At 44.1% G+C, this 26,965-nt stretch overlaps 1 protein-coding gene across 5 annotated transcripts in view; it reads right to left on the bottom strand.

Annotated features, from left to right (window-relative positions):
- The window catches only part of LRRC3B (leucine rich repeat containing 3B), a 294,459-nt gene that overhangs the window by 82,109 nt on the left and 185,385 nt on the right, over positions 1-26,965 (bottom strand). For 2 of the 5 annotated variants that reach the window (XM_077760696.1, XM_077760698.1), the window contains exon 1: positions 8,670-8,882. The exons of 1 other annotated variant lie outside the window; for it this stretch is intronic. The gene's annotated coding sequence lies outside the window, so the exon portion shown is untranslated. Of the gene's footprint in view, positions 1-8,669; positions 8,883-10,966; positions 11,053-26,965 lie in introns of those variants that run through there. 2 more of the 5 variants (XM_077760697.1, XM_077760695.1) reach the window with 2 other exon arrangements.

Genomic DNA, 26,965 nt, shown 5'->3' with positions numbered 1-26,965 from the left:
CCCCCCCCCCCCCCCCCCCCCCCCCCCCCCCCCCCCCCCCCCCCCCCCCCCCCCCCCCCCCCCCCCCCCCCCCCCCCCCCCCCCCCCCCCCCCCCCAGAGGCTGGAGGCATCTTTCCCCATGGTCTTGAATCCATGCGGAAGCAATCAAGAACTTTACCTGGATCTCTGACATACAGACTTCCACAATGGAAGCTCAAGCTCTTTCGTGTTTCTAACAGAACAAAGAGGGAAAAGACTCCTACATGTCCCTTCCCTTATCTAGTGTTAAAACTGAAAAAGCAGATAAGGACATTCCGGTATCGTTGGGTGACTTAAATCAGGCTGTACTGGATGGATGGCTCAAACACAACACACAGTGTCTAGGAATAATTCTAAGTCATGTCTGGTTCATTTCGAGGGCTTTATCTCCATAGTCCAAAAGGCTCCTCACAGCAACTTATGTAGGATAAGAAATATGATTGCCATTTAGCAGAAACCCGGGGCTCAGGGAGCTGAAGGGACTCTCACCTCTGGTCACACAGCTGATGGCAGAATCTTATTCAAAATCAGGAATTCCAAGTGCAGATTTTATCATCTTTACACAGGCTTGGGAGCCTAGAACTCCATTCTTCTGCAGGAGGCTGGATACAGCCTGCGGATATGTTTTGTGTTTTGTTCTGTTCTGTTTTAATTGAGTTGGTCCAACCATTAAACATCAGGAGGTTTCACATAAAATCCTGGATTTCTGACTTTTTCGGGAAAACCAAAGCTCAGATCTGTCCTCGCACAGGGCAACAGAAGAGCAGAGCTAAGAGGAGACTGTAGCTCACTTTCCCGTGGATAACCCAGAACCCAGACACGATCAAAGACTCTCCTTCCACGGTCTCCTGCTCAGCTACACAAAACCCTATCAGCTCATGCTGTTCCCACTTCCATACCTGTGCTCACATGGCTTCCCTCTTCCTGGGACGCCTCTGCCTATCTTGCCAGTTTGGTACATGTAGCTGACCAACCTTTCAGGATCCAGTTCAAATACCCCTGGCCCCACGGGAAGAACGAACCGGCCTCTGTTCTTGAATATTTTTTGTGTGTTTATTTAATTTATTTTTTTAAAGTTTTTAAAAAAGGTTTATTTATTTTTGAGAGACAGAGACACAATGTGAGCTGGGAAGGGGCAGAGAGAGAGAGGGAGACACAGAATCCGAAGTAGGCTCCGGGCTATGAGCTGTCAGCACTGAGCCCGATGCGGGGCTCAAATCCACGAATGGTGAGATCATGACCTGAGCCAAAGTTGGATGCTTAACTGACTGGGCCACCCCGGCGCCTCTTTTTTGTGTTTATTCTATTAAGCCTCCTTTCATGGGTGCATATTCCGTGCTGGGCACACAGTAAGCAATCAGCAATGTTTTGATCCATACTAAAAACAAAGAATTAAGTGGTACTTATCATATGCCAGATGCTGTTCAAAGCACCTTATACATATTAACTCCTGTAAGCCTCACAACTATCTATCCTTATATTCATTTCACCTAGAGAAAATGGATGTTTTAGGATATTTAGGCATATTGAAGGTTAAGAAATGTTCTCAGAGTCACTCACCCTGCCATTCAGTTGCAGAAGGGGAATTAGAATCAAGTCTGGCTACCTCTGGATAGACGCCTGGATGAAAAAAACAGAAGGAAAGGAGAGACAGAAGAAAGGAAAAAGAGAAGAAAGGAGGGGGACCCAGTCAGGTGAACTGTTAGGAACTGGGAAAGGCACGTTCTGTGGTAGCAACCACAAGGTCCCTGGTGGGGCCAGGGCAGTGGTGTCTGCTGGTAAATTTTAACAACGGATTCTCTGAGGAAAAAAGCCCTGCTTTGGACTGTCTGTGGGTTGCTGTGGTGCCAATAATCCTACCATAGAGGATTTTGAGCTATCAACATGATATCATGGAATGCAGAGCTGGAAAAAGGAAATGTGACCAATTGGTGGCACTACCCAGTACTAACACGTCAGCTCAGCGACACCAGAGTGCAGGAGGTACCTACGAAGGTGACACGGCGAGAGACAAGCAGGACCAGCTGAGGAAGGAACTATGAAGCCCTACTAAGGATGTAACCGTCCTCAGTAAAACAACAAAGGGTAATCTGCAAGGTTTTAGTAGGAAGTGACACATCACAGGGTTATGAAGATAGGCACCCAGTCAAAACTTCAGGGACCCCCTCCTTCATCTTTTCTACAACTTTCCTGAGGACAGTTACTGCTGCAAGGAAACTCAGCAATGCTTTTACCCTTTGCCTACTCGATCCCTTCTTACCCATCAGCTGTACTTCCCTCTAGCACTCCCTCTGCCAACCACCACCATCCTCTTGTTCTGGGCTCCTGGAAGGGCTCTGGGGGGTCAACAGACCCTCAGGACTGTGGACTGTCTACCCAGCATGACTGGTTCTACGGCAGGTCAGGGCTGGAGGGCCTAAGCAGAGAAGTGAGCTTGAACAGCAAAGCCACCAGACGGAGTCTAAATAAAACAATGCCAGACACATCCTTGACATTAGAGACCACAGAGCTGGAAGGGGCTCTAGAAAGCCTTCAGTCTACTGGGGAAGTAGAGCAGAGGGCAGTCAACTTAACCATCCCAAAGACATCATGCTGATTAAGGTCAAAGCTAGAAGGGGAATGAGGTTGTCTGGTTCCCAAATACTGTACCTGCATAGAAACAGGATATTTTCTGAGATGTTGCCTCCTCCTGCAAAGTCAAAAGCTTTCTTAGGAAAGCTTTTTCTATTAAGCAGGTTCTACTTCACCAAATAGAACAGACAGAAACATGGTGATCTTCACAATCAGGGACATCCTGTCATCCTCCGGTAACACAGGACAATATGAGCCATCCGTTTAGAAAACACTCTATGACCACAGTCCCCTTTCTATCATGCATGGCCTTATTCACCAGTTTAAGAATTCAGTTCTCCTGATCCGGACCTTTCCCCATGGGTCTCCATCCACCTGCCGGCACCGAGGCTATTTCCTGATAAGCAGAAAGTGGACTGGGAAAGGAAGTGAACCTTTAAAAGCCATTGTGGTGGCTCTGCCTTGAGGAAAAGAATGTTGGAGGGGAACTTACAACTTTCAGCTGAAATGCAATGTAGTCTGGTAATTCAACCTCACTTCAGGTGAAACTGGCCAAGGCGATGGGGCACGGAGCCAAGGCAGCCATTGGGATCTGAGATACAGGCCAATGTTCACTGAGCCGGGAGCCAGAGGCTGCTGCTTCTCCAAGGGAGTCTATTTTCTAGTTCTTACAGAGGCATCCCACAGCCTGCCTGTGCCCCTGATGTGAGTCTCTTTCAGCTAACAGTGTTTTTGATTTGCCATTGCCCAGCATTACCTACAACCGTGATTCCTAGGAAGAGGGCCGATAATGCCAGTTCCTTGGGCCAGAGAAGTGAAAATTGGTCTAGAGAGAGAGAGAGCGATCCTAGAGAGATAAACGCAGCTAGGAGCTCTGTTCCAATGCACTCCTAACAGTGTTAATTGCAGATACTAAATATGGATCCAAGGTTCTTGGGGTTGCAGACCTCTAGGGCCTTTAGCAATAGAATTCAAGTGATCCACAAACTGGAACAGAAAAAAAGCCACAACTTGGCTTACTAACATTGAACGACGGTTTCGTATTTCATTCCATCATAAATACAGGCTACAATACTGACATGTATTGCACCAGTGACTTTGCCACTGATAGAAATGATCAGTGATCTCGGTGTTACACATACATTAGGAGCTTACAATGGTGTGCGTGCTTGCGTGCATGCCTGTGTGTGTGCGCGTGTGTGTGTGCACGTTGTGTGTGCGTGTCTACTGTTATAATATTCTGGAGTGCGTTTTAAGCATTTAAACACATCATTCTGGGGTCCCTAAGCTTGGCAGACTGCCAAAGGCATCAATGGGATGAAGAGCCATTGGCCTGGTGGCGGAGAAGCCACATGAACAAGGGACAGGGGAATGAGGGTATGAGACCAGGCCCTCTGGCTTGAGCAGCTAGCCTGCCTGTCCGTTGGCCTACACCTTGAGGAATTATTTGGGTACATTATTTTTCCTTGTACACTTCTTCGTCCCTTTATCACTCCCATTAGCTTTTTTTATCTTCTTGTTTTTATGCCTTTTAAATCTTATCCCTCGGGTTTGGCGTACGACCAAATCTCATTTAGTCTTTCTGTGAACATAGCTGGGTTTTCTTCCTTCAAGTGGTCTGTTTTCCCTCCTCACCTACTTCTCTCACCCCCTTTCTCTCCTATACCTACCCGTGCTGGATCTTGGTTACCTCTCTCTTCGCCCTCCTGACGAAGCTGGCTATCAGTCCTCCCTCCTTCTTGAATTTTGCGGCAGGTACTTCAGGCACCAAGTGCCTACCCTCTACCTTGCATCAGGGAAGGGAATTAATTTTGTCTAGGGGACACGTTTCTAAGCAGCCACCAAAAAACAGACTGACCACCTGAATAAACGACAATAAAACATTCCACGGCAGAAGGGTACCTACCTTTGCCAATGCAAACTTAAATACAATTTGTAGGAGAACGGAAAACATGCTTGCCTGATAATCCCTGCTGACCAGATGTCTAGGGAAGGTCAGCAGACCGGACCAGGATTGTTCTCAGTGCATAAATTCCCAGAGTAGCAAAAGGAAAGGATACTGCTTAGTCACTGCTATCAGGGGGAGCCCTCTGTAAGCAGGCCTTTACCAGCACCGCTTTCCTAAATCAGAAGCGAAGAGGTGAGACCAGAGAGAAAGCCAGTGTGTCTGCCTTTGTGACCTGTGTGCTTTCGCTTTGGACAAACGTACAAGTGCACTGCACCTCCTCCCTGCCCTCACCAGGGGAAGCATTCGTCCTGAAATAGCCAACTCTCTCAGCAAGGTGCTGAATGCTCACATGTAGACTGGAAATTGTATCAGTGGCCTAAAAATGAAAGGAAGAAAGAACAGAAGGGAAGAAATAAAGAAAAGAAAGAGAGAAAAAAGGAAACGCATCTGCATTTGAAGACACGCTTCATTTTGTCAAGTGTTATTCTGTGTTTGAGAATGGCCCACAGTATTTTATTTTTTATCGGTTTCTATTTTACTTCTTCTTCTAAACAATGTTTATTTTGAGAGAGAGCACATGTAGAGGAGGGACAGAGAGAGAGGGAGAGAGAGAATCCTAGCAGGCTCCGTGGGGCTAGATCCCACGAATGTGGGATCCTGAACTGAACTGAAATCGAGAGTCAGATGCTTAACCGACTGAACCACTCAGAGACCCCTGTTTCCAATTTCATTCTAAGGCAAGGCACAATTCTTCTTAAAAAAAAAAAAAACTATTTGAAAGTGTAGTGACACTTACACTGGGGAGTTGTTAACATATGAAGCAGCTCGGAGAACTTGGGATAAACTGAAACCACAAATTTTATACACTTGACTGACCTGTTCATTGATCCTCTTAAAGAAAAAAAATCTGTTTTCATCAGGGTGGTTCTTTCTAAATATCTGTTCATTTATTTACTTTAAATGAATTATATTGCCCTTGCCAATAACTCATCCCCTTTGGGAAAATAGTGTGTTCAAAGGCTGTTAGGTCTTGAGAAGACTGGAGATTTCATTCTCTCATAAAATGGCCATTTCATATGCCATGTTGCAATGTATTAATTCACTGGGTTTTTATAAGGGATATATAATTATAAATTATAAAAGCTTCCTCCGTGATTCCCAACCACTTGTAGAATAAAGCTCACCACAGTCACAACCTGCAGATAAAATACTAGATTTCTTGATCTTATGGAATCTTCAAACTTAAATATAAATTAAGATATTACATATTTATTTAAAATAAAATACATGAGGGTAAGGCTTCTCAAGTTCTACGTAGTGAACCTTTTTTCGCTCCGCCAACGTCTTCTTCAAACTCCACAGAAACTTATTATGTGGCTTCTCTTGTTACTAAAAGTAGGTCAAGCTCAGATGTTCCAGTCCCTGATTATGTTTTCATTTTCAAATATCTAACCCAAACTGAGAATTTTAATTCATGCTATGTATAGCATAAATGCTTTCATTCATTGTGTTCCGAATGAAAAGTCTTCATTGTTTTTTTTTCATGATCTTTTCCCCAGAACATGTTGTTTAATAGTAATTGCTATTCTGCCAACAAACGGATATCAGTTTATATGATTTAAGGTAGAGTCACACGAAAAGAATTGTCCCCGCAGAAGCGCTTGTGTGGGCCCTTTAACACTACACCAGATAGGAGCCACAGAAAAAGAGGTAGAGAGGATGCCAACCACATAAACAGGATGAGGCTCCAGCTAAGTCTCCTGTCATCCCTGAAAAGCTACGAACTGGGAACCAGGATGTTGGCCCAGATCAAAAAGGATTCTTCTTCCTGTGGTTCTTAAAAGAGAGACCATTACTTTTGGATTTTGTCCTACCTAATTTCTATGGTACATGTTTTTTCCTCCAACACTGCTCTAATCTCACAAAACCAGCATCTGCACCTTCAGAAGGCTACTCCTCTTGGGATCATTTGAATTTTCACGGTACGCCCTGAAGATGAGAGTAGCTATGCATATCTTTTTCTTACTTGCATAAAACAATATTCATTTCCCATAAATTCTCAAAAAAGTGAATGCTCCCCTTGAGAGATAACTGGGGACTCTGGGATTCAGATCGGTCAACCCTACATAGATGGCAAACTGAGGTGGTGGGTAGGTGGGGAAGGGGGAAAAACTGTATCTCCGTGGAGGCTCTCTATGGCCATTCCTGTCACCCCAAATCCCTTTATCCGCCAAGCTTCCATCCACCCCCACTCCAGGTTCTTGACAGCACTGACCCCCACCTTCACCTTCTCCTTCTCCACCCCCAGTCACTGCCTGAGGGCTTCTGTCCTGGCTTGTCACAACATCAGGAATGGAAACCCTATTGTAGGTGACATAAAGGCACCAAGTTTCCACCATCTGTCTGCCTATATTCTCACCCCACATGTGACTCTAAGAAAACAGGCTTTTCCCAATCCCCCTCTCTGTTTACTCCAGCTGAGTTTTTCTTGATTCGTCTCCAGGGGGCAGGACATCCTGATATACCCTAGCTACAGAGAAAAGACATGGGATGTTCTTAGAAACCAAAACTCTGTCCTAAAGAATGACTAGGGCTGTATGGAATCGCTAGGCTGCTGAAGAAGGTCCCTTTGTTATAAGGTCTCCGTGGGTGAGAAAGTGGCAAAGAACTACGTTTCCCCTTTCCGAGCCTCTCTATATCCACTATATCTACTAAAAAGACATTGTTTTGCCTCAGATTTGCATCACCCTAAAGTGTGGCCCAAGGGTAAGAAATCATACCCACTTCATTGTATTCAGAAGAATTTTCCCCTCTGATCTACTAGGTCTTCTCCTCTTTTTCCAAATACTTGGGAGTGAGGCCAGACAGGGCTACTCCTCTTGACAAAAAGACTGTTAAAATGATTGAAGATCCATTCAATTTTATTTAATGTCATCCAAAGGTTTGCCTGGTTAGTTAAATGTTGTTGATTTGAAGGTTTCTAAGTATTTGGTTGTAAGTTTTTCGCAAATGAGGCACATTTGTGATGGTGTATCTGTTATATGATATTTTTTTCTGGTTAATAAGTTTTTCCCTAATTAATTTTAAGATGCAGTGGACATAATCTATTTATACATCAACGTAGTTTATTTTGACCAAGAGTCAGAAACTACTGGCTGTCTTAGGAACGCACAGAGCAGCCTTGAACACATCACCGAATCTCCTCCCTGCTTCTGGATTGGGGACAGTGATAGCTGAGATCCCTTTCGCTCTAATATTCTGTGACTCCATCACTAGAACGGGACTCATGTGCAAAATGCAGTTTCTACAGTCTGTAACTAGAGATCTCTGCTCACATTCGGATTCCCTCCTTTCCACTTCTCCTCATATTTTAAAAGGGTATGTCTACCAAAAGCTTCTGAAAAGAAGTTCATTGCCAGCATCCAGTTTCCTAAATTTGCTTCCAGCACCAGGATCCCATTCTACAAAGATGCACCCCAGCAGACTCTGAGAGGGGTGAGATTCCCCATCCGTCTCCCAAGTGCTAGAGGCAAGGACTGGCACTTACCTAGTATGCCTCCAGGGTTTGGAGTAAAGGGCTGGGAGCCCTCACCCATACTTTTTGTAGTGGACAAAAGGTCTTTAGTACCGAATAGGGCTGGGAGCTTAGGACACACCCAAGGTTCTCTACCTATAAGATTAACCAACTCCACCACTTTACTGGCTGAATGACAATGAACAAATAACTTAAGTTCTCCATGGTTTAGTTTCCTCGCCCATAAAATGAGGGAAAAATAACTGTTCTCCATGGTTGTTGTGAGGAGTAAAATTAAAACAGTTCGGGCAAAATATCAAGAATAGTGCCTGGCACAGAGTAAGGGCTCAGTAAACCTTGGCGCCGATTATTATTACTACTACCTGTCTCCCCAGGCTATCTCAGCAAGCGGGTAGGGGTCGGGCCGGGCCGGACGGGGACACTTTGGTGTGGAATTGAAGTCTTCCTTCAAGAGTTCCCCAAGGACCTGTTCCAACCTGTTTCTCCACGCAGAGGGAAGTGGCCTGAGCACAAAGCCAGGTGATAAGCCTCTGGAAGGAAACTGGCTCTGGGGGTAAAATTCTCGCGGGGTGAGGGACTTGATTCTGGGATCCTACCTCAGGTGTCCAGGTAATTCGGCAGAAGCCAACGCTCTGTCCCCTGCGATGCCTGGCCTGTGAGGGTGTGGCCTTTGTGCTGGGAGCCGCACCGGGGAGTCTGCGCGGAGGGAATCCCCGTTCCCGCTCCGCTCCTCGGGGCTCTGAAGGTGGCCGCGGGGACACTGGAGCTGGCTGCTCCGGGGGTGCCCCAGGCTGAGAGTGACCGACCTCAGGATTCCTCCCCCGGAGCCCTGGCAAGTCGACGTCTCTTCCGGAAGGGTCTGGCCAAGGCGTGGGGCCCGGAAAAGGAGACTGCGCTGAGCTCTGCTTTCTCCCAGCGGGTTACGAGAGAGCAGCAGACTTCTACCGGGCGACCGCAGACACGGTTGTGCCCCCCCAAAGCCTGCACGTGGGAGGCCTGAGCAAGGAGGCCCGGAGGATTGGAAACGGCTCTGGCCCCACGCAACCTCCAAATTCTTCTATGGGCCAGGGGAAACCCGGAACTGGACTCCGAGCCAAAGGCGCTGCTTGAAGAGGGGCGTGCACCTCCTCGGAGAGAGAAGGGTTAAACGAGGTGCTTCCAGGCCTTTGGTAGCCCACCTGGATAAACGGAGCCCGGGGGCCGCCCCTCCTTTGCAACAAGCAGTCTAGGCCCCCTCCCGCAAATGGTCTTCCATTCCAGATTGCTGGGGTGCAAAGGAGGAAAGAGCCTCGCCTTCCCGCATCCGTTAAAGCGCCTGGAACAACCAGAAGGACCCACCTAGGGGCCCAAACGTGGAAAGACCCACCTCTGCCCGCGGCCCCGGCCTGGAAGCCAAGTCTCCCCTCATCAGATGCCCACACCCCCTCGCCCTGCGTTTCCCCGCACGCCCTCCAGCTCTCGGCTCCCCAGCCTGCGGGCGCAGCGTGGGGCTCCCCCACTCCCTCGCTCCGCCCAGGTGCGATGTGCGGAAGGGCGGGGGGAAAGGTGGCCCCCACTGCAGCCTCCGCCCCTGCGCTCTCCTCCCACCGGTTCGAACCCCTGTCTACTTTCCTGGCGCTGGGGACTCCCCCCACCCCCACCCTGCACACACGCCTCTCCTGGGGACCAGGAATCCCCTTCCCACCCTGCAGTTCTGCAGACCTTCTTGACTCCAGAGGGCCCGGCAGGGAAGGTGGGCGTGGGTCTACGGACTCGGCTGCGGAGGTGGAAGGGTGTATAAGCGGGCGCCGGAGAAAGGAGAGGGCTCTGGTCCCCTTAGAGCCAGGAAAAGCATCCCTGGTCCCTGATCTGACCACTCAGTCGCCGCCTGAGACGCCAACGCATTCAGAATCTCGCCTGGAGGTTTGTTTCTCCTGGAGAGGAAGATCGCCCCATCCCAGGCACCCAAAAGCCCTCCCAAGTCCCCCCACCCCGCCACCCCCCGGGCTCTGGCCTTCCAGGGCTCCATTCTGCCTCTCTGCGCCTCCCCAGGTGCCCAGCCCCTCCCCCATCTCTATTTACACACCGGGGCCAGAGCTCTCCGGACTCCAATCCTTTTTCCTCCACGTCAGGTGACGGCTAGGACTGGCCCCTCGCCCACTTTAAAGGCAGAGCCCTTTGGTATCTTGTCAACCAGATCCACCCAAGACCCTCGCTTCCCCCCCACCCCAACCCCTCCAGCAACACTTCCCTCCCCAGACGACTTACTTCACCCACCCGGATCTGCACTTGCCGTTCCCGCGGCACACAGCCGCAAGCCACTCCGAGGGTTTCATTACCGAGTTCGGGGTGGCATACGCAAGCATGGACCGACTCCTGCCGTGCTAGACAGAGCCCCAAGGGTGGCCGCAGCCGCCTCCCATGTCCCACCCGTCCTACGTCTTGGTCTCTGCTCCTATCCAACCCTCACAAGCAGGATGAGCACTGCTGAGTCCCAAGCCCTCGCCTCTCTAGCGGGAGCTGCAGCGAGTGAAAAGTCGACTAGCAAGAACACCGAAAAAGAAATGGGCAGAGGCAAACGTCAGGGGTGGGTAGTGGGGAAGGGCGGGGGGAAGGGCGCACGCGAGGACTAGACGTGCAAGTTGCACGGCACGGGGTGAGCACCGCGCAGGGAGGGGGGCACAAAAGTTTGCAGACTATTGCACAGCAGTCGGCTGCAAGCGAGCAGAGGGTCGACTTCCCCACGCCAGGAGGGGTCTCTCCCCGGGTCTGCGCCCAGGGGACCGGGGCTTGGAACGTGGCTCTGATCTGGGGTGAGAGTTCCCCTCTACTAGTTACGGAAGGTACGGCCTAGGCACCCGGGTAGAGGGACGACACCGCGCTTTGCGAAAAGCAACAGGCGGCTGCACCTTACCTTGCGCCAGTCCCGGGCCGGGGTGGCTGCTCCATCGTGGTGGCGCAGGGAGGAGGCGTTGGATGCGTCTGCCTGGGGGTGTGAGCTGCCAGAGCTGCGGCGCCGNAAGCGCCGCTCGCCCAGATGCGAGCGTCTCAGTCACTAGAGGGGAATCGCCTCCAAACCCCGGCTGAGGATTAGGGAGGAGGGGCGAGGAGGCTGGGCACTGGAAAAGCAGCAGGGAACGAACGTGACAGTCGGAGCCCTGCCGCCGCCTCTCCCGCGCTGCCCTCTCGCCACCCGGGTGCAGGGTCCGGAATGGGGAGAGAAGGCGGGGGCCGAGCGTTTGCTGCGGGAGGAGAGGAGCCGAGGTGGGAGTCTGGGCTCCCTCCGCCTCCCTCGCCTTCTTTCCTCGCACCCGGGCGGTGCAGAGCTCCTCTCTCTGGAAGCTACGGCCCCATTCTCTCTCCTGTTTTTTTTAACTACTGAGATCAGAGCTGAATAAAACTGGCCAAAGAAGCATAATGTGATGCGTTGATTGTCCTCTCATGGGGAAAAGGCGGATGCCTAAAATCTATTATGGCAAATGATGGCCTACTGGGTGCCAAGTACTGTACGTAGTAGTCTGTTCGGGGCTAATAGGAATAAAGTGAGCTATTCCCCGAAGGCTCTATGTTCGAATATCAGAATGATTCCCCATGCAGTTCCTGAAGCATAAAGTTTTGGCTACGAGTCCTAAGCCCTGATCCCCACCCCCAACTAGTCTAGTTTCCCAAAGCGGAAGATGGTGTTAGAATTCAATTTGCCTTCCCATTGCAGGGATGACTTTGAATGTACAGCCAAAACGGAGTGTAAAGTATATATAGACCTTAAGAAAGTGTGTGTGTGTGTGTGTGTGTGTGTGTGTTCATGTGTGTTTGCTAAGATGAAAGCAAATTACTGGTTTTATAATTTAAATAACAAATTATTTAGCAGATCTGCAACAAAATAAATAAATGAATAAAACAAGCATTTGGGGCCAGAAAAACCAGCCTTCTGGGCATCTACAGATACCACCTTCTTCTACAGCCCTGTTTCCACCCCAGCCCTCACCCCTCACTCCAGGCAGAATTACTTTCCCCTTCTCTTTGCTGTTGCAGTCAACTTGCCAATCAATTGCAGAATTCACATACCTGTAGTTTTTTTTTAAATAATTTCTTATTGCGTCATTCATTTGTGTTACCTCTTTTTTTCTTTTTTAGGATTCCACTGCAACATCTAGCCTTGTCTTATATCTAACGGGTACTCGAGGAAAATTTAGTCCATTGAAGGTCGTTTTCTCCTTTAAACACTGCTAAATCCCTGCGTATCTAGAATTAAAGGAACTTGGGTGATGGAATTTTTGAGAGTTTGGGGCAGGAGAGGGCACATACAGTTCTACTCCCAGCTCCTCTGACCTAGCAATGTAAAAGTATTTCATTCATTTTTGTTTCTAGACACTTTTCTTTTCCCACTGACCAGCCTACCTCTGTTTGCTGAATTCCCAGAAGCAAGAGAAACCAAGCTGTTGGGCAACTGCATAGAGCAAGTGATAGGTACTCAGTTGCCAGCACCTAAAGCAAACCCATTCCAGGTGGAGAATGACCAAAAAATGTTTATCATTCCATGACCTGTGTCAAGTATGTTGAAAGCCTGCCAAGGTCTCCTCATTCCCAATGAGGCTCTCTTATTGTGGATGCATTTTAGAATAGTTTGAACAGTATTTCATTGCTGAGAGTTAAAAAAAAATGTGCTGTGTAGTTTAGGGATATTTAAAATTGTCTTTTATTTTCTACCCCCACTTCCTATGCATTGTAGGATGGCTACCACCCTAGATCGGGGTTGTTCTATGGAAAAAAAAGGTCCATAATGTGTAGGAGATCAGAAAATATGACTGGTAAGATATCTTCTATTTCTAAGATGAAACTGTGATTGGAAAGGCTGTGTTTTTTTTGTGGTTTAAGGTTTGTTCATTTATTTTGCTTTACTTTTGTTTGTTAAATGAAGTCTTGGGACTTACGGATAGCAGGTATGTAATTTGGTATAACTTTTTTTCTGAAGGAAAATATGATGTAACTCTTGAAAGTATAACATTTTTGGAGGTCATTGTCCCTAAGATTGTACTTCTATAAATTTATCATTACAAATAAATAACAGATATACAGCAAGATTTATCTACAAGGTTATGCATTGCAGTGTTGTTTACACTAATGGAAAATTAGAAAAAAAAACCAACAAAACAAGAACTGAAATTTCTAACAAGACCGGAATAGTGAAATGTTTTTATAAAATGGATGTCTATAAACGAATACTGATCAGACGTTACACTGTGGCTATAAATGAGTTAAGTGAATATTATCATAAATTATAGTTATAATTTTAGATGCAAAAAAAATCAGATGCACAATATGAGAGACACAATAATAAAAAATAACATCTGTAGTCAACAGATGCAGGTTTGGAGCTATACATTTCTGCTTGCTAGCTATGTGATCTTAGACTTGAACTTCCAATTCATCAGAGGTGTAATTGGTTTATGTTATTTACCTCATTGCGTTGTGTTTTAAGTGAAAGTTGTGAAACAGTTACTTCACAAGTAAGCACATACTACATGGTAAAATCTCAATATGTTTGTCTCTTGGCAATCATTAAATGTATCAAGGTGAATATCTACATATGTTTGGACTTCTGTCTAGAGTAATGTACACTCCAGTATTAATAGTGGTTAGCCCTGTTAATACAGGGATTACAAGTATCTTTTAAGATATATAGGGTAAGCAATAGCAGAGGAATTCTTTTTTTAATTAGTTTTCTTTTCATTAAAACAAATGATTTCTAACTATTGACAGAGGAAACCTCTAGACTTGGATGCTTTCTGCTCTAGTTGATTCACACCATCATCAACAAGACTTGCTGACCATCGGTGTCACCCATGCTATAAAAAGGATAAATGACATGGCATGGAGTTTGTCACCTCTGATATAAACTTAGATTTGTTTTGTAGCAACCAGGAGTCAAATCCAGCTCAGCAAAATATGCTGTTTAATACGAGGAGCTGATTGGTTGCTGCCCCTGACTTGTCTTGACAACCTATAAAAAAAGAAGAGAGGAAGTATCAGAAGCTATATTTGTAACTTGATTAGTGAATTAAGAAGGAAGCCTACCACTTAAGGGTCATTGTATCCAATGACCTTCACATCACAGCAGGAGCCCCTCTGGCCCAGAGGTGGGGCTTTGGTAAAACCTATTATGTATGTCACAAATGTTACAAATGTTACCTTACTTACTGGTGTTTTCAGTTTAACTATATTTAGAAATAGGGGTAAGCATTGTTTTAAAATCGATATATTCCAGTAATGTTACATCTAAAGGAAATCTCTTGAAATTTTCATTGTATTCTCTATTTGAAACTCTTTAGAGAAATAGAAATGCATTTTTTTTCTGAGCACTTGAGTTGATTTTCTGAAATCTAAATAGTTTTGGAGTGACTTAAATAAATGGGATCAAGGCAAGAAGATGTTAATATCATGAATCCTTTGTGGAACATGTTCCAGTTAAGTACTCTTCATAACAAACCACCCCAGAACTTCTTGGCTTAAAATAACAGCAATCTTTTATTAGCCTCAATCTGGAATTTGGACAGGGCTCAGGGAGGAAGGCTCACTTCTGGCCCACTCAGTGTCAGCTTCGGGCCAGTGGAATCACAACTAGAGGATTCACTTCCCAAATGGCTCACTCACGTGCCTGGCAGTGTGTGCTGGCTGTTGGTGTTCAACAGCAGCCAAGGCTCAGGGACCTCAGTTCCCCTCCATATGGGTGTCTCCATGTGCATGTCTCTGATCTCTCCATAGTTTCTCATAGATTTCCCCACCTTATGGCATTTGGGTTCACAAAGAGAACCCCGATAGGAATCAGACGTTGCCTGGGTAATGAAAATCCAAGCAGGTAAGCAGTGCCCATTATACAAACAATCTAGTCTTCATACGTTATTGCAAGTTTTAACCCAGAACTCACTGGGCAATGTAAACTAGTGAGTCTAACTCATCACTTGGATGACTAGGGTAAATGGATCAATTTTTCTTCCATTTACTGAGATTATTTGGAATGTGAATTAGTGCACCCGCCATGGGAAACAATATGGAGATTCCTCAAAAAATTAAAAATAGAACTATCATATGATCCAGCAATTCCACTTCTGAGTATTTATCCATAAAAAACACAAAAAAATCACTATCTCAAAAATATGTCTGTACCCTCATGTTCATTGAAGCATTATTTATAATAGCCAAGACATAGAAACAACGTAAGTGCCTATTGATGGATGAATGGATAATGAAAAATACACATACACACATGCACACAAAATAACACTATGGAATATTATTCAGCCATAAAAAAGAAGGAAATCCTGCCATTTGTAATAACATGGATGGAACTCGAGGGCATTGTGCTAAGTGAAAGAAACCAGACAGAGAAAAACAAATACTGTGAGATATTACTTCTATGTGGAGTCTGAAAAACAAAACAAAACAAAACAACAAAAAATAAAAACTCTTAGATACAACGAACATATTGGTGGTTGCCAGAGTGGAGGTTGGGGGAGATGAGAGAAATGGGTTTACTGTTTAATAAAAATAAAGGAATTGGAGGACTGGCCACGTATAAATTCACAATAATTTCTGTGTGTGTGTGTGTGTGTGTGTGTGTGTGTGTGTGGTATATTTAACAATTGTTCCACAGAGAGAAGACTAAATTCCCTATCATGTTTTTTTCATGGGCTTCTGCCATTTAAGTTTCTTCCCAGCTCTATCAGCTTTTTCTAGCTTCTCATGTTTACCCATCTTATCTTGGCCTTATGTGGACTCCTATTCAGGCTAGCGATTGACAAGTTCACCTCTCCTAGTAGACTTATCATAGTGGACTAAAGTTTCTTGAGAGCAGAGACTTTATTCCAATCAGTTTATGCCCCCATAACTGTCAGCCGAGCCATGCTAGGAGTGGGTGCTTATACATGCTTATTGAAAAGATGAATAATTCAATACCCCTTGCCTTTCCGATTCAATCATTCTATCTCCAAAATGGCAACATTGCTCGTGAGCTGCTCCACAGGGGAGCTAATTAATTCTCTGAAACTGGAAAATGTTTTGAAGTTCCACAGTACTTTGGAAGCACTCAAGAACATTAATATGTGCAATAAAGACATTATTATTACTTCCCTGACACATAAATGGTGAAGAATCCATTTTAATGTGTTTGTTTTGAATATGCTCAACAAATTTGCAGGAAGTAATGTATTGTTGGCTCATTTCTACTAATGGACACCTCGTGCGGGCTGAATAAGATGTGGCCTCTTCTGGCTCTATTGTTTGCTCATCCCTCCAGCGCTCAGAATCGCTGTTATACATGCTTCCTGCCAGAAAGGTGTCCAGGATATGAGAATCAGCCTTCTTGGGGTTCTGTGTCTTGACAGGTCCTATGGGTACCTATGGGATTCTAAGATTGCACTCTTAGTTCCTTGGCCATATAATTATTGTGGGAAATGTCCTGTAGCTGAGTGATCCAATAAAGAATTCCTATCCCAAGGTAGAACTAGAGTCTCTTCCTGAGCATTTTGGACAAGAAAACTGGGAAGCCTGGGCTCATCTCTCTGATGGCTGATGTTGCAAGATGTAACTCATAGGAGCCATGAGAAGGCATGATATCTGACATGTGGAGAAAGCCACACCACACAGGACAGACGAGAGAGGCAGAGTGAGTCCCTGGTTCAAGCTATTTGGAAGTCCAGCCATGTCTCTTGCTCTCCCTTGCTTTTATCCATCCTCTCTTTTCAAGAAAACTCCTTTTTGCTTAAACTAGTTCCAATTTAGTTTCTGTCTCTTGGGACCAAAAAAATCCAACTAATGCAACATCAAAGAAAGATTTGAGAAGTGCTTCTCAGAATATGTTTGATTAAGGGTTGGAGAGAGAGAACACTTGGGGACAGTCTGATATGAGGCTTATATTTTGAGAAGTTAAAAGCCAGTGACTAATATACATTGAACCATATTTTTTCCAGATAATAAAAATAGGATCTGACATGTAAAAGCAGGATCCCAATGTTTTTGACTTACTAGAATGTAGGCTTCATGAGGTAGAAATTTGGATTCTTTACCACTCTACACTGTACACTGATGACTACAATAGAATTCTGCACATAGTAGGGGTTTCATAAATATTTGTTGAATGAATTAATGCATTTGCTTGTTGCATCTCTTCCTTAGTCCTAGGAAATATGAAAAATGAGTCCTTATTGAATTCATACTACATATCAGCCACCGTGCTCAGTGTCATCAGACATGTCATTTAGTGTATTACCTGACCTTGGAATGGAGGTTGTGGGCGGGAAACGACTATGGATTAAGAGAACTTGTTCTAAGATGAGACAGTTTGTTCAAACAGTTTGCACATAGATTCTATATGTGGGAAGTCAGGATTTGAACCCATGAGCATCAGTGTCCAAAATGTGTGCTCTCTCTAACATACCACATCCACATATTAACATACAGGGCAGAGATCTCTTCTGGAGCAATAAACTAAAAGGGGATAGGGTTGGACTGGAATATTTCTTCATATATAACTCCAGCTCTAATTATCAAGGATTTAATGAACACAGAATTAGTCCTCTACAAACAAGTAAGTGCAGGTCTACAGGGTTACCTCTAGTACTCACCAGTCAATATCTGCTTAGAAAGTCTCATTTTCAGGATAGAAACTCTCCTCTTCTCCCCCTTGTCTTTCCCTGGAAGTGTTAGGGGACTTACTCCTTACCCCCAAAACTGATGGAAATTGATGGATAAATACCCTATACCCTACTCCTCTTTTCGTTTGACTCCGAGGCATGTTCTGCACTGTCTCTAAGGGGCCCTTGATGTGGTTGTGCCCCAGTGACCCACAACACTAATTTGGTCATAAGTATACCCTTTACTGGTTTCCTTCCCTTCCATGTCTCATTTCCCTAGAGCTCTTCCATAACTTACCAAAGAAACTACTCAAATTCTCACCTTTATCTCAAGGGTCTGCTTCTGGGCTCACCTGAGCTAAGGAGCTAAGTCATCACTCTGGCCCCTTTATCCTCATCCCTAAGGGAGATGATCAAATTACCTGATTGGTGAGTTTGAAAGATTAAACTGAACATTATCTATTACTTCAACTCTTTTGAAGAGGGAAAGTTCATAGGACATGCATGTTTAAACCACTATCTGCCATGGGCTTAAAGGCTTGCCTTCATGAGAGGGTCTCCAGTTAGCAACTGGCTGGATAAGTCAGCTTATTTCAGGAGTGATGTATTAGGACACTCACCAGGTCCTTCCAGATCTAAAATCATGCTCTTCAACCAGCTTTATCAGCAATATTCACATGGTTCATAAAAGCCAAATGTGGAAATAACCCAAATAAACATCAACTGATTAATGGATAGACAAAATATGCTCTACTCATACAATGGAATATTATTTGGCCATTAAAAGGCATGAAATATTGAGACCTGCTACAGCATAGGTGGATCTTGAAAACATGATGGTAAGTAAAACAATACAGTCACAAAATATCACATTTAATATTATTCTATTTATATGCCACGCCTAGGAGATTTGAAGAGACATAGAATAGATTTGTGGTTGCTTAGGGCTTGGGCGTGTGGAGGGAAGTGGGGAAAGGAGGAGATAGCTGAAGAGTGTGGGGCTTCTTTTCGAGGTGATAAAAATATTCTAAAAATGACTGGAGTGACAGTTGTCCGTATCTCTTAATATACTAAAAACTGTTGAAAGGTAACTTTAAATAGGTTAACTATATAGCATGCGCATTATATCTCAACAAAGCTCTTGAAGTAAGATCCACATCGTGATACAAAATGTTAACATTAGGAGAGGGTGGGTAAACGGAATGCTCTGTACTATCTTTCCAACTCTTTTGTAAGTGCAGACCTATTTTAAAATAAACAGTTTATAAATTGGGTCTAAACTTGGGAAGGTCTGAATTTGGAAAGGGCCAAAACTTCTCTGATTCAGTTTCCCTACCTGAAGGTAGAACAACAGTATACTATTCATCTCATCAAGTGGTTTTAAGAGTTATACACTCTCAACTGACATAGTGTATATAACACTACTATATCTGGAAAATAACCTCTCTCTCTTTCTAACTAACTAAAATGGGGGTCTTTTCAAATAGGTGCATTAGACAGAATCATCAGTGTGTCTCAGGCATCCTGTTTTTCCCCATGATCTTCATTACCCTCGTGTTCAGATGTGAGATCTGGTTTCACAAGGTTTGGTCAGAGGTTAACGTTGACAATACTACAATTTAATAGGTATAATGAGTCAACTCAGTTTGTAATGCAGAGATTATGTGGTGGTAGGGTTTGGCAGGGGGCAGGGAGAGGGGAGAAGCTGGGTGACATTAACAATGGATGCCAAAGTGGCCCTCCTTAGCAATTAGTTGTTCTTGTTTCTTTTTGCCTCCCGTCAAAGCTATTTTTGTTATTATTTGTGCTTTGTGAAATGGTATCGTTCCATCAGACCCACATGTAAGCCTCAAGTTGCTGATGCACGCTTTCCTTTCCTCCTTCTGTAGCACTTATGGAAGCCAGCACAATATTTCTGCGAGCTGGTCTGGAGTCAGTTCTGTATCTAATTATGGGGTTGATTTTCTTCTTTTGTATTAAAGTTTTCTCCGCCCACTGGGGGTGTTAGGGATTTGACAAGGAAGCTTTCCCTATGGTCCTTGTTTCATTGTAAGAAGCCAAGGGCGTGGGGGAAATGCCCTTATTCCAGTAGAGGCTGGGGTTTCAATTCTTTCTTTAAATTTAAGGGACAAAGGAAGCCTCAGGCAAGCCATTTAATTCCCCAGGCTTGAGAATTGGCCTAAATCATCTCTTCCTTAACTCTCAGTTCCTCTTAGGGCTGACATTCTCCAAAACGTAAGCATCTTCTTGAAGTTTACTGACAAGTAGTTGCCAAACACCAGAGCAGTGCTGATATGTTGTTAGCTAATATTATCTCTCATCTGTTGGTAGCATCTTGATGGGAAATCATCCCTGGGGAGCAGCCCTCTTCTGGAGTCTGCTCTGAGAACAGATTTAGAAATGGCAGGAAGAGGGGATTATGGAGAAAATGGATCCCTCCAGCATGGACAGAGATGGCGTCATTCTGTTATGATTCTGAAACAGATACAGAGAAACCAATGGAAGGTTGGCCTCAGTGCCTGCAAAAGGAGTATTACATAAGCGCAGTTTTACTTTCTGCGTTAATCTTTGCTGAGGTAATTGCTTTCATTCTATTTTCGGCGTGTTGTTGGCAATGCTGCGTGGCCTACTGACAGTTGTTCAATAAAAATAGAGACCATACCCGAGAGGAAAAGTGCAATAATCACACATGGCCAAAGTTCTTTGAGCCACCATACTCAATTCCTCAAGAGTTACATGGCAAGAGGCACTGCTAGAGAGTTTTACTAGGAATTAAGACTGAGTTACATTTATGGGCTGTTGGGTGTGTCTGGCACGCACCTTTGGACATAAGGAGTCATGCAACAATTTCATCACGGGGTGTGGAGGGGCTTTTCAAAATGAAAGTTCAAAGTCCTATTCTTCACTCTACTCATCACATAGTCACCCTTAGACTCCCTATGCATCACCAAATAGAACTAAGTTTACTCCCTAAATATCTTGCTAATGGTCCACACCACTCTGTCAAGTCCCTGCCACTGCTGTCTTGATTCAGAACATTATCATATCTCATCTGGGTACTATATTACCCTCCAAAAAGGCCTAACTGTCCTCAGCTCTGCTCTCAGCCCAGCAGTGGGAGTGATTCCCTAGTCTGCAGTGTTGTGGTCACATGCCTTGCATAGGATTCTTCAGTGGTTCATAATAAAACCAGAACGTTATCACACAGCCCTACAAATCTCATTATAATCTGTCTGCGTACTTTCCTAGCCTCACGCTCTCTGATTTCCTCATTTTCTTGGGTCTAGTCAAGTTTAGCTGTTCCTGGTTCCCCCGAATTCACTGCACTCTTGTGCTGCTTACTGGGATACTTCCCAGGTTCTCCTTACCTTTTAGGTGTCTCTCACCAATATTCTCCCCAAATCGCCTTTCCTAACTCACCAAGGATGATTTACTTCCCATTTCCAATGCTCTCTACATACTTTCAGTATGGCTATAATCATAGTAGCATTTTCATGGTGAACTCAAGTGCAGTCATCTAAAGGCTGAGACCACATATTGGATCTTCAACTCCCTAACACCATACCAGATAAAAGGTGCTCAATAAATGTCTTAGGACGAGGAAGAAAAGAGCATTTCCTGAGCACCTAAGATATGACCCAAGGCTCTGTGTTTGACTTGGGAGAGGTGCAGGACAGGAAGGGAAAGTAAGCAGCCTATGACTTACATCTGGAAGAGTGATAAAAATAATGAGAGGATGGGTTGAGATATTAATAATAATAAATCATGCATACTGAAAAGTCAATAAGCCAGAAAGTCCTCAAGTCTTGGGTAAAATTTAATAAATCACGGAAGGAAAAGCAAACTAAGGGTAATATTAAGGAAATAAGAACTTTGACTACAAATGACTCCCCCTCCCTCAGTGAGTGGAAGGCCCCTGGAATTGTCACCATTAAAGCCTCCTGGTATATTTGAGGATGGCCACGATAATCAAGCATCTAGCATAGGGAATGGGTTGGAAAATGTAGATGTTCCAAAATGGGAATCCTAGTAATTATTTCTCATGGTATGTGGCAACATTGAAAGGAAGTCTTAAGCAGATGACTTTATACCTATAGAAGTTAATCATAGGTCCCAGTAAAATTATTCTCTTATTCTCCGTAGCATCAAAGTGGGGAGTGTTGGGCTGTGAAGCAGGACAAACAAGTAGTAGACAGGAAATTATAATGAAACTTGAAGACTATATTATGAAGTTAATATTTTATCAGGGACCATTAAAGAGTTTTGAACAAAGTATATCACAGTCACATTTGCAGGCTAGGAGTCTGATGCTGTAAGCAGAATGGATGGGTGGTATAAACAGACAGGTGGGGATAGCGAGAGCATTTAGGATTTTAGGACAGTATTCAAGGTGAGAAATGTCAATGTTCAGAATCAAGACAATGGAAGGGTGGATGGGGAGACACGTGCCTATAGAAGGAGACAATTTTTTTAAGTAAAAATCAAATTTTATTATAGCCCATATGTACAATTTCTGATAAGATTAGGGGTTTTTTTTGTTTGTTTGTTTGTTTGTTTACAAATAGTTTATTGTCAAGTTGGTTTCCATATAACACCCAGTGCTCGTCCCCACAAGTGCCCTCCTCCATGCCCATCTCCCCCCTACCCCCCACACCCATCAGTCCTCAGTTTGTTCTCAGCATTCCAGAGTCTTGGAAGGAGACAATTCTAAGGTAAATTAAGACATCTAATGTTATCTAAGTGACACATTGCATGATGAACTCCAATTTCCCCTTCCATGTGCTAACTCAGTGGGGTATCCCTAGCCCATCAAGATTTCTATGGCCAATAGACCCCAGTGCCACTGTGATAAATGCAGTTGGGCTGCCCAACCAAATGACCGTTTTCCTCCCCACCATTCTTACAACAGAGCCCATAACTCACTGTAGAAGCTGAAAACCTGCTTTCCCAATAGACTTTACAGTGAAGGATGGGCATCACACATGATTACGGTCAGTGGAAACTAAGGGAAAGCTTGCTTCCAGAAATATTTTAGCAAGGGCCTTTTTCCCTATAAAAAGAATAATAAGAGGAGCAATATCCCTCTTCTACTGATCATGCCCTTTGTCATGCCTATGTGTGATGCTTAGAACTGCTGCAGCCATCTTGAGACCATGAGAGAAAAGCATAAAGCCAGAAGCCATTAGGTAGAGGGTCGGAGAAGAAGAATGGAAAGAACCTCATTCCTTATTGATGTCATTTGAGCTTTTTAAACCCACCCTGAAACCACATACCCCCAAAATTCTGTTATATGAAATAATACGAAGCCTAGTTTTAAAAGTTCTTGCTACTTAAAGGGTGGTCAGTGGACCAAGTTAATCAATGTGAACTGGAACTTGTTATAACTACAGAATCTTGGGCACCATTCCAGAAAAATTGGATCAGAATCTGCATTTTAACAAGATCCCCAGGGTCAGTTTAAGCTACTTTTAATTGTGTATTGTGTTACTTTCCTTGAAGCATCCTAATTAACATATCACTTCATACAGCTCCCCTTATAACTAGAAGTAATTGTCCTTTTTCCTGTTATTCTACAATATTTGACCACCTCTCTATCACAGCCTGCATTTTATCATATATATGTAATATATATGTAATAGAGTTAGAACTATCTGTGGCAGTCTGACCAATACAACTTCATAAATTCCTTAAGAGGAGGCCCTATGTCCTACTGGCCTTCTTATTCCCCTCTCTGCCCAGCATTAGACTCAGTGAAAGCAAATATTAAAATATGCTGAATGAAAGAATAAAAGGAGTAATCATTTCTTTGTAATGCGTCTGGCCAATGAGAATCTTATAACCTCCAACAGGTAAACAAAATGGCCTCAGAGGTATGCTCATGAGCTGCCTTGGGCTATAAATGTACTTTGTTTTCTTATTCGATATGTTTTCCAGGTAGAGCCTTGCTCAACAGCACTCTTCAGAGGCAAAATGCTCAATAAATCTTGGGTTTTCCTCATGGTGGGCCACATCCTTACTGTCTTTCTAAAGCTTAATTGCCTTGTTGTCATTGGAATAATGAAAGCCATCCCAGGGTTGGCCCTGTCAAAGTCACCAGATCTAGCTCTCTGGAGACCACCCTTTCCATATACCAATTAATTTAGAGTAATCAATGCCATAAATTAATCCACCATTTAGCCTCAAGCATTGACCACCGGATATGGCCAGGAGACAAATTCCTGGCCATCTAGAAATCAGGAAAAGCCAAAAAGAGGCAGGCACATTCAGCTGACTCTGCTTTCCTTAAAAGGCTCTGGCAGTGGCCAAGCTTAGTGAAGCTAGAAGGCAGGGATAAAGATAGAAAATTGATTTCTTTTTCATTTAATAAAAAGCATCCATAGATTCCATACAGTAGAAACTCTGCAGATAGGTCACCCAAACAGAGGACGCACACGGGGAATAGACTTTAGCCTTCTCACAACACATATACAAATATAGAACCATGTAGTTTGGCTTTCTGTTTTATCCATGGTTTTGTAAACACACCTTCACAGCCCACCGCGTATTGGCATGCTGGCATGATTGGCATCCCTCAATATCTGACAAAGCATCAGTCACTGTAGGCGTAGTAAGCAAAACCTAAGACCAAAGATGAAGAGGCTTAGGATCTGGCCCCAACTCCACACTGGTTAAAGCTAAGAGGTGTTTGTTCAAAGCTTGTTTGTTCAAATGAGTGCCATCATTTGATTATGGACACTCCTCAATCCCAAATTTTAGAGTGCAGAGGAAAAATCATATACTCACTTAAGGAAAACAGTTTCACAAAATTCATGGAGGTTGTATGAGACAATTCAGAAGAGGTCGTACTAAATTTTTCCATCTGTTTCAACAATTTCATTTATTTACTGACAGCCCTAATTGGGCAAAGGAGAAGACGTGATGTGGCAAAGTAATCCCTGGCAGTGCCTGCCATAATTCAACATTGTCCACTGAAAGCTACACTTTATTGGACCAAATTGCCCAATAAGGCCCACAGAAAACCACACATGGACAGCTGTGGTTTTAAGTCCTCAATTGACTTTGCAAATAGGAAAATTGCAGAAGCTATTTCAGAATCTGGGAATGCTTATTAGCGAATTTTTCCTGTTTAAATTATGGCCTAGATTGAGAAAATCAGTCTTATAATTGTTGGGGGCATTTTTCCACTCCCAGAAGAATAACTAATTTTATGTTTATATTAATAAGATTTTTTTGAGATACTATTCATTTGAAATTGAGTGGAAGTTAATTCCCCAGAAAGGAGTTGGTTAACCAATTTATAGACTTTCCAATTTGGGTTAACAGACATCTTACTCATAACTTGTGATAAGCGCACAGCAAGAAACAGAGAGCCCTGAGCAGTTAGTGGCTTGCCCAAGGTCACTCAATTAGAGGCAGAACTAGCACCACAGCCTCATTACCCCTTTTAGAGCAGCGGTGCTCAACTGGTGGTAATTTTGCCACCCCTAAGAGACACTGAATAAGGTTTGGGTGCATTTTATGTTTCACAGTAGGAAGAAAGTACTACTTATGTCTAGGGAATCAGGGCCAGGAAACCTGGTATACATCCTATAACGCACAAAATGGCCCCGTGGCATAGTAGAGATGAGGCCAAGAAACCCAGGGGTGGAAGTATCTTTTAAGTAATAAGGCTTGCCTACACACAGACACACACACAGACACAGACATGCAGACACACAGACACACGCGCGCTCATGCACACAGGCATACACAAAAATGACCAGATGATAAGATAGTCACATTACATCTAACACTTGTTTATAAGCAAAATGGGAACAGTAATGACAACAGAAAACTTTCGCATTTGCCATAACACTTCTCTTTCACCCATCTTATTTCCAACACCAGCACATCCTGCCAGCTCCTCTTTCAAATAATATTCCCCAAAGCAACTGCTTTGGGCCAACTCCACCTCCACCTCCCAGACCTGCTATCATTCTCTTTCCCACGCAACAGCATTCTCAATGGTTTATCTTCAGCCTTCCACCTGTCAGTCTGCTTTCTGCTCCACAGTCACAGTGGCCTTAACAAAGCAAACCTGATGATGTCACTTCTTGTTGTAACGTTTAGTCTCCCCTGGGACTGATTCCATATGTAGCCCCGTGTGCTATTGGAATTAAGTAGGACAAATGTTGGGTTGTCCTAATAAGTAGGGAGCTATTAGCCTTCAGTGCCTGGGGGCAGAGGAAATGTACTGCCCTGTAACAGGAGGGCTGTCAAGAACCGACTTAACCAAACTGTAGCACCTCTGGTTAGATGCTGTGGCCTCACTGCCTCGCCCTCTCTGCAGCTCGCTCTAGCCAGTGCATTTGCTGTTCCCGGAAACTGCCAGGCATGTCCCATTCTTAGGGATCTGTCACGAGCAGCCCCCTGCCTGAAAAACACCACCCCACATACACATATGCCTTGTTCCCTGGCTTCATTCAGGTCTCCACTAAATTGTCATCTGATCAGAGAAACATCACATCACAATCTTATCTAAATTAACATCTGCTTCATTAAGGCGAGGTGTTATGCTAATGGGTGTTTCTTCCTTTCATTTACCAACATCTGACACCATTGTATAATGTATATTTTTCAGTCTAGTCTGTTACCTATCTGTCTCCCCTTTAGCGAGTGACGTCTAAGAGAGCAGGGGGTTTTGTCTGTTTTGCTCCTTTTTATATCTTCAGTGCCTCGAACAGCACCTGGCACACAGAGGTATTAGACAATCTTCGAGAAATGAATAAATAAATGTACGTCTTTACTTAATCAAAAACTATCCCTCTAGAAATGTGTGATCAGAACAAAGAGAAAAATCATACATTTTCTTTTAATTTGGTGGCTGTATACTTTTTTTAAAAACTTAACATTACTTAACATTACTTAAAAAAAAACTGCATTTGTTAAGAACTGCTTGGAAAATTATACTTAGAAAGCAGTCTTAATTGTTATTTTAATTATTTGGTCACCATAATCTGTCTTTGTGGACTGAGTAGTATAAATAGGTCAAGCTATTTCTCAAGAACTTCAGGAAATACAGAAGAGAAAAAGACCTGTTCACATAAGATGTAATTGATAGCCTTATTAAGGGATGCTTAAGGGATGCAAAGTTTCATGGGCTATTTTGTGCTGATAATCTTAAACATATGAATTCAACAGGAATTGTGAAGTCGGAATTCCTCCCCATTAACTTTGATGGGAGCTGGGTGTCAGGCAAAACTGCCATTGCCCTGAAGCCTAATTTCCGGCCAGGAAACAAACTG

The sequence above is a fragment of the Crocuta crocuta genome, unplaced genomic scaffold, assembly GCF_008692635.1.
Source record: "Crocuta crocuta isolate KB4526 unplaced genomic scaffold, BGI_CrCroc_1.0 scaffold253, whole genome shotgun sequence".
NCBI lineage: Eukaryota > Metazoa > Chordata > Mammalia > Carnivora > Hyaenidae > Crocuta > Crocuta crocuta.
Note: the sequence above shows the minus strand (reverse complement) of the source record. Positions and strands in the feature narration are given on the sequence as shown.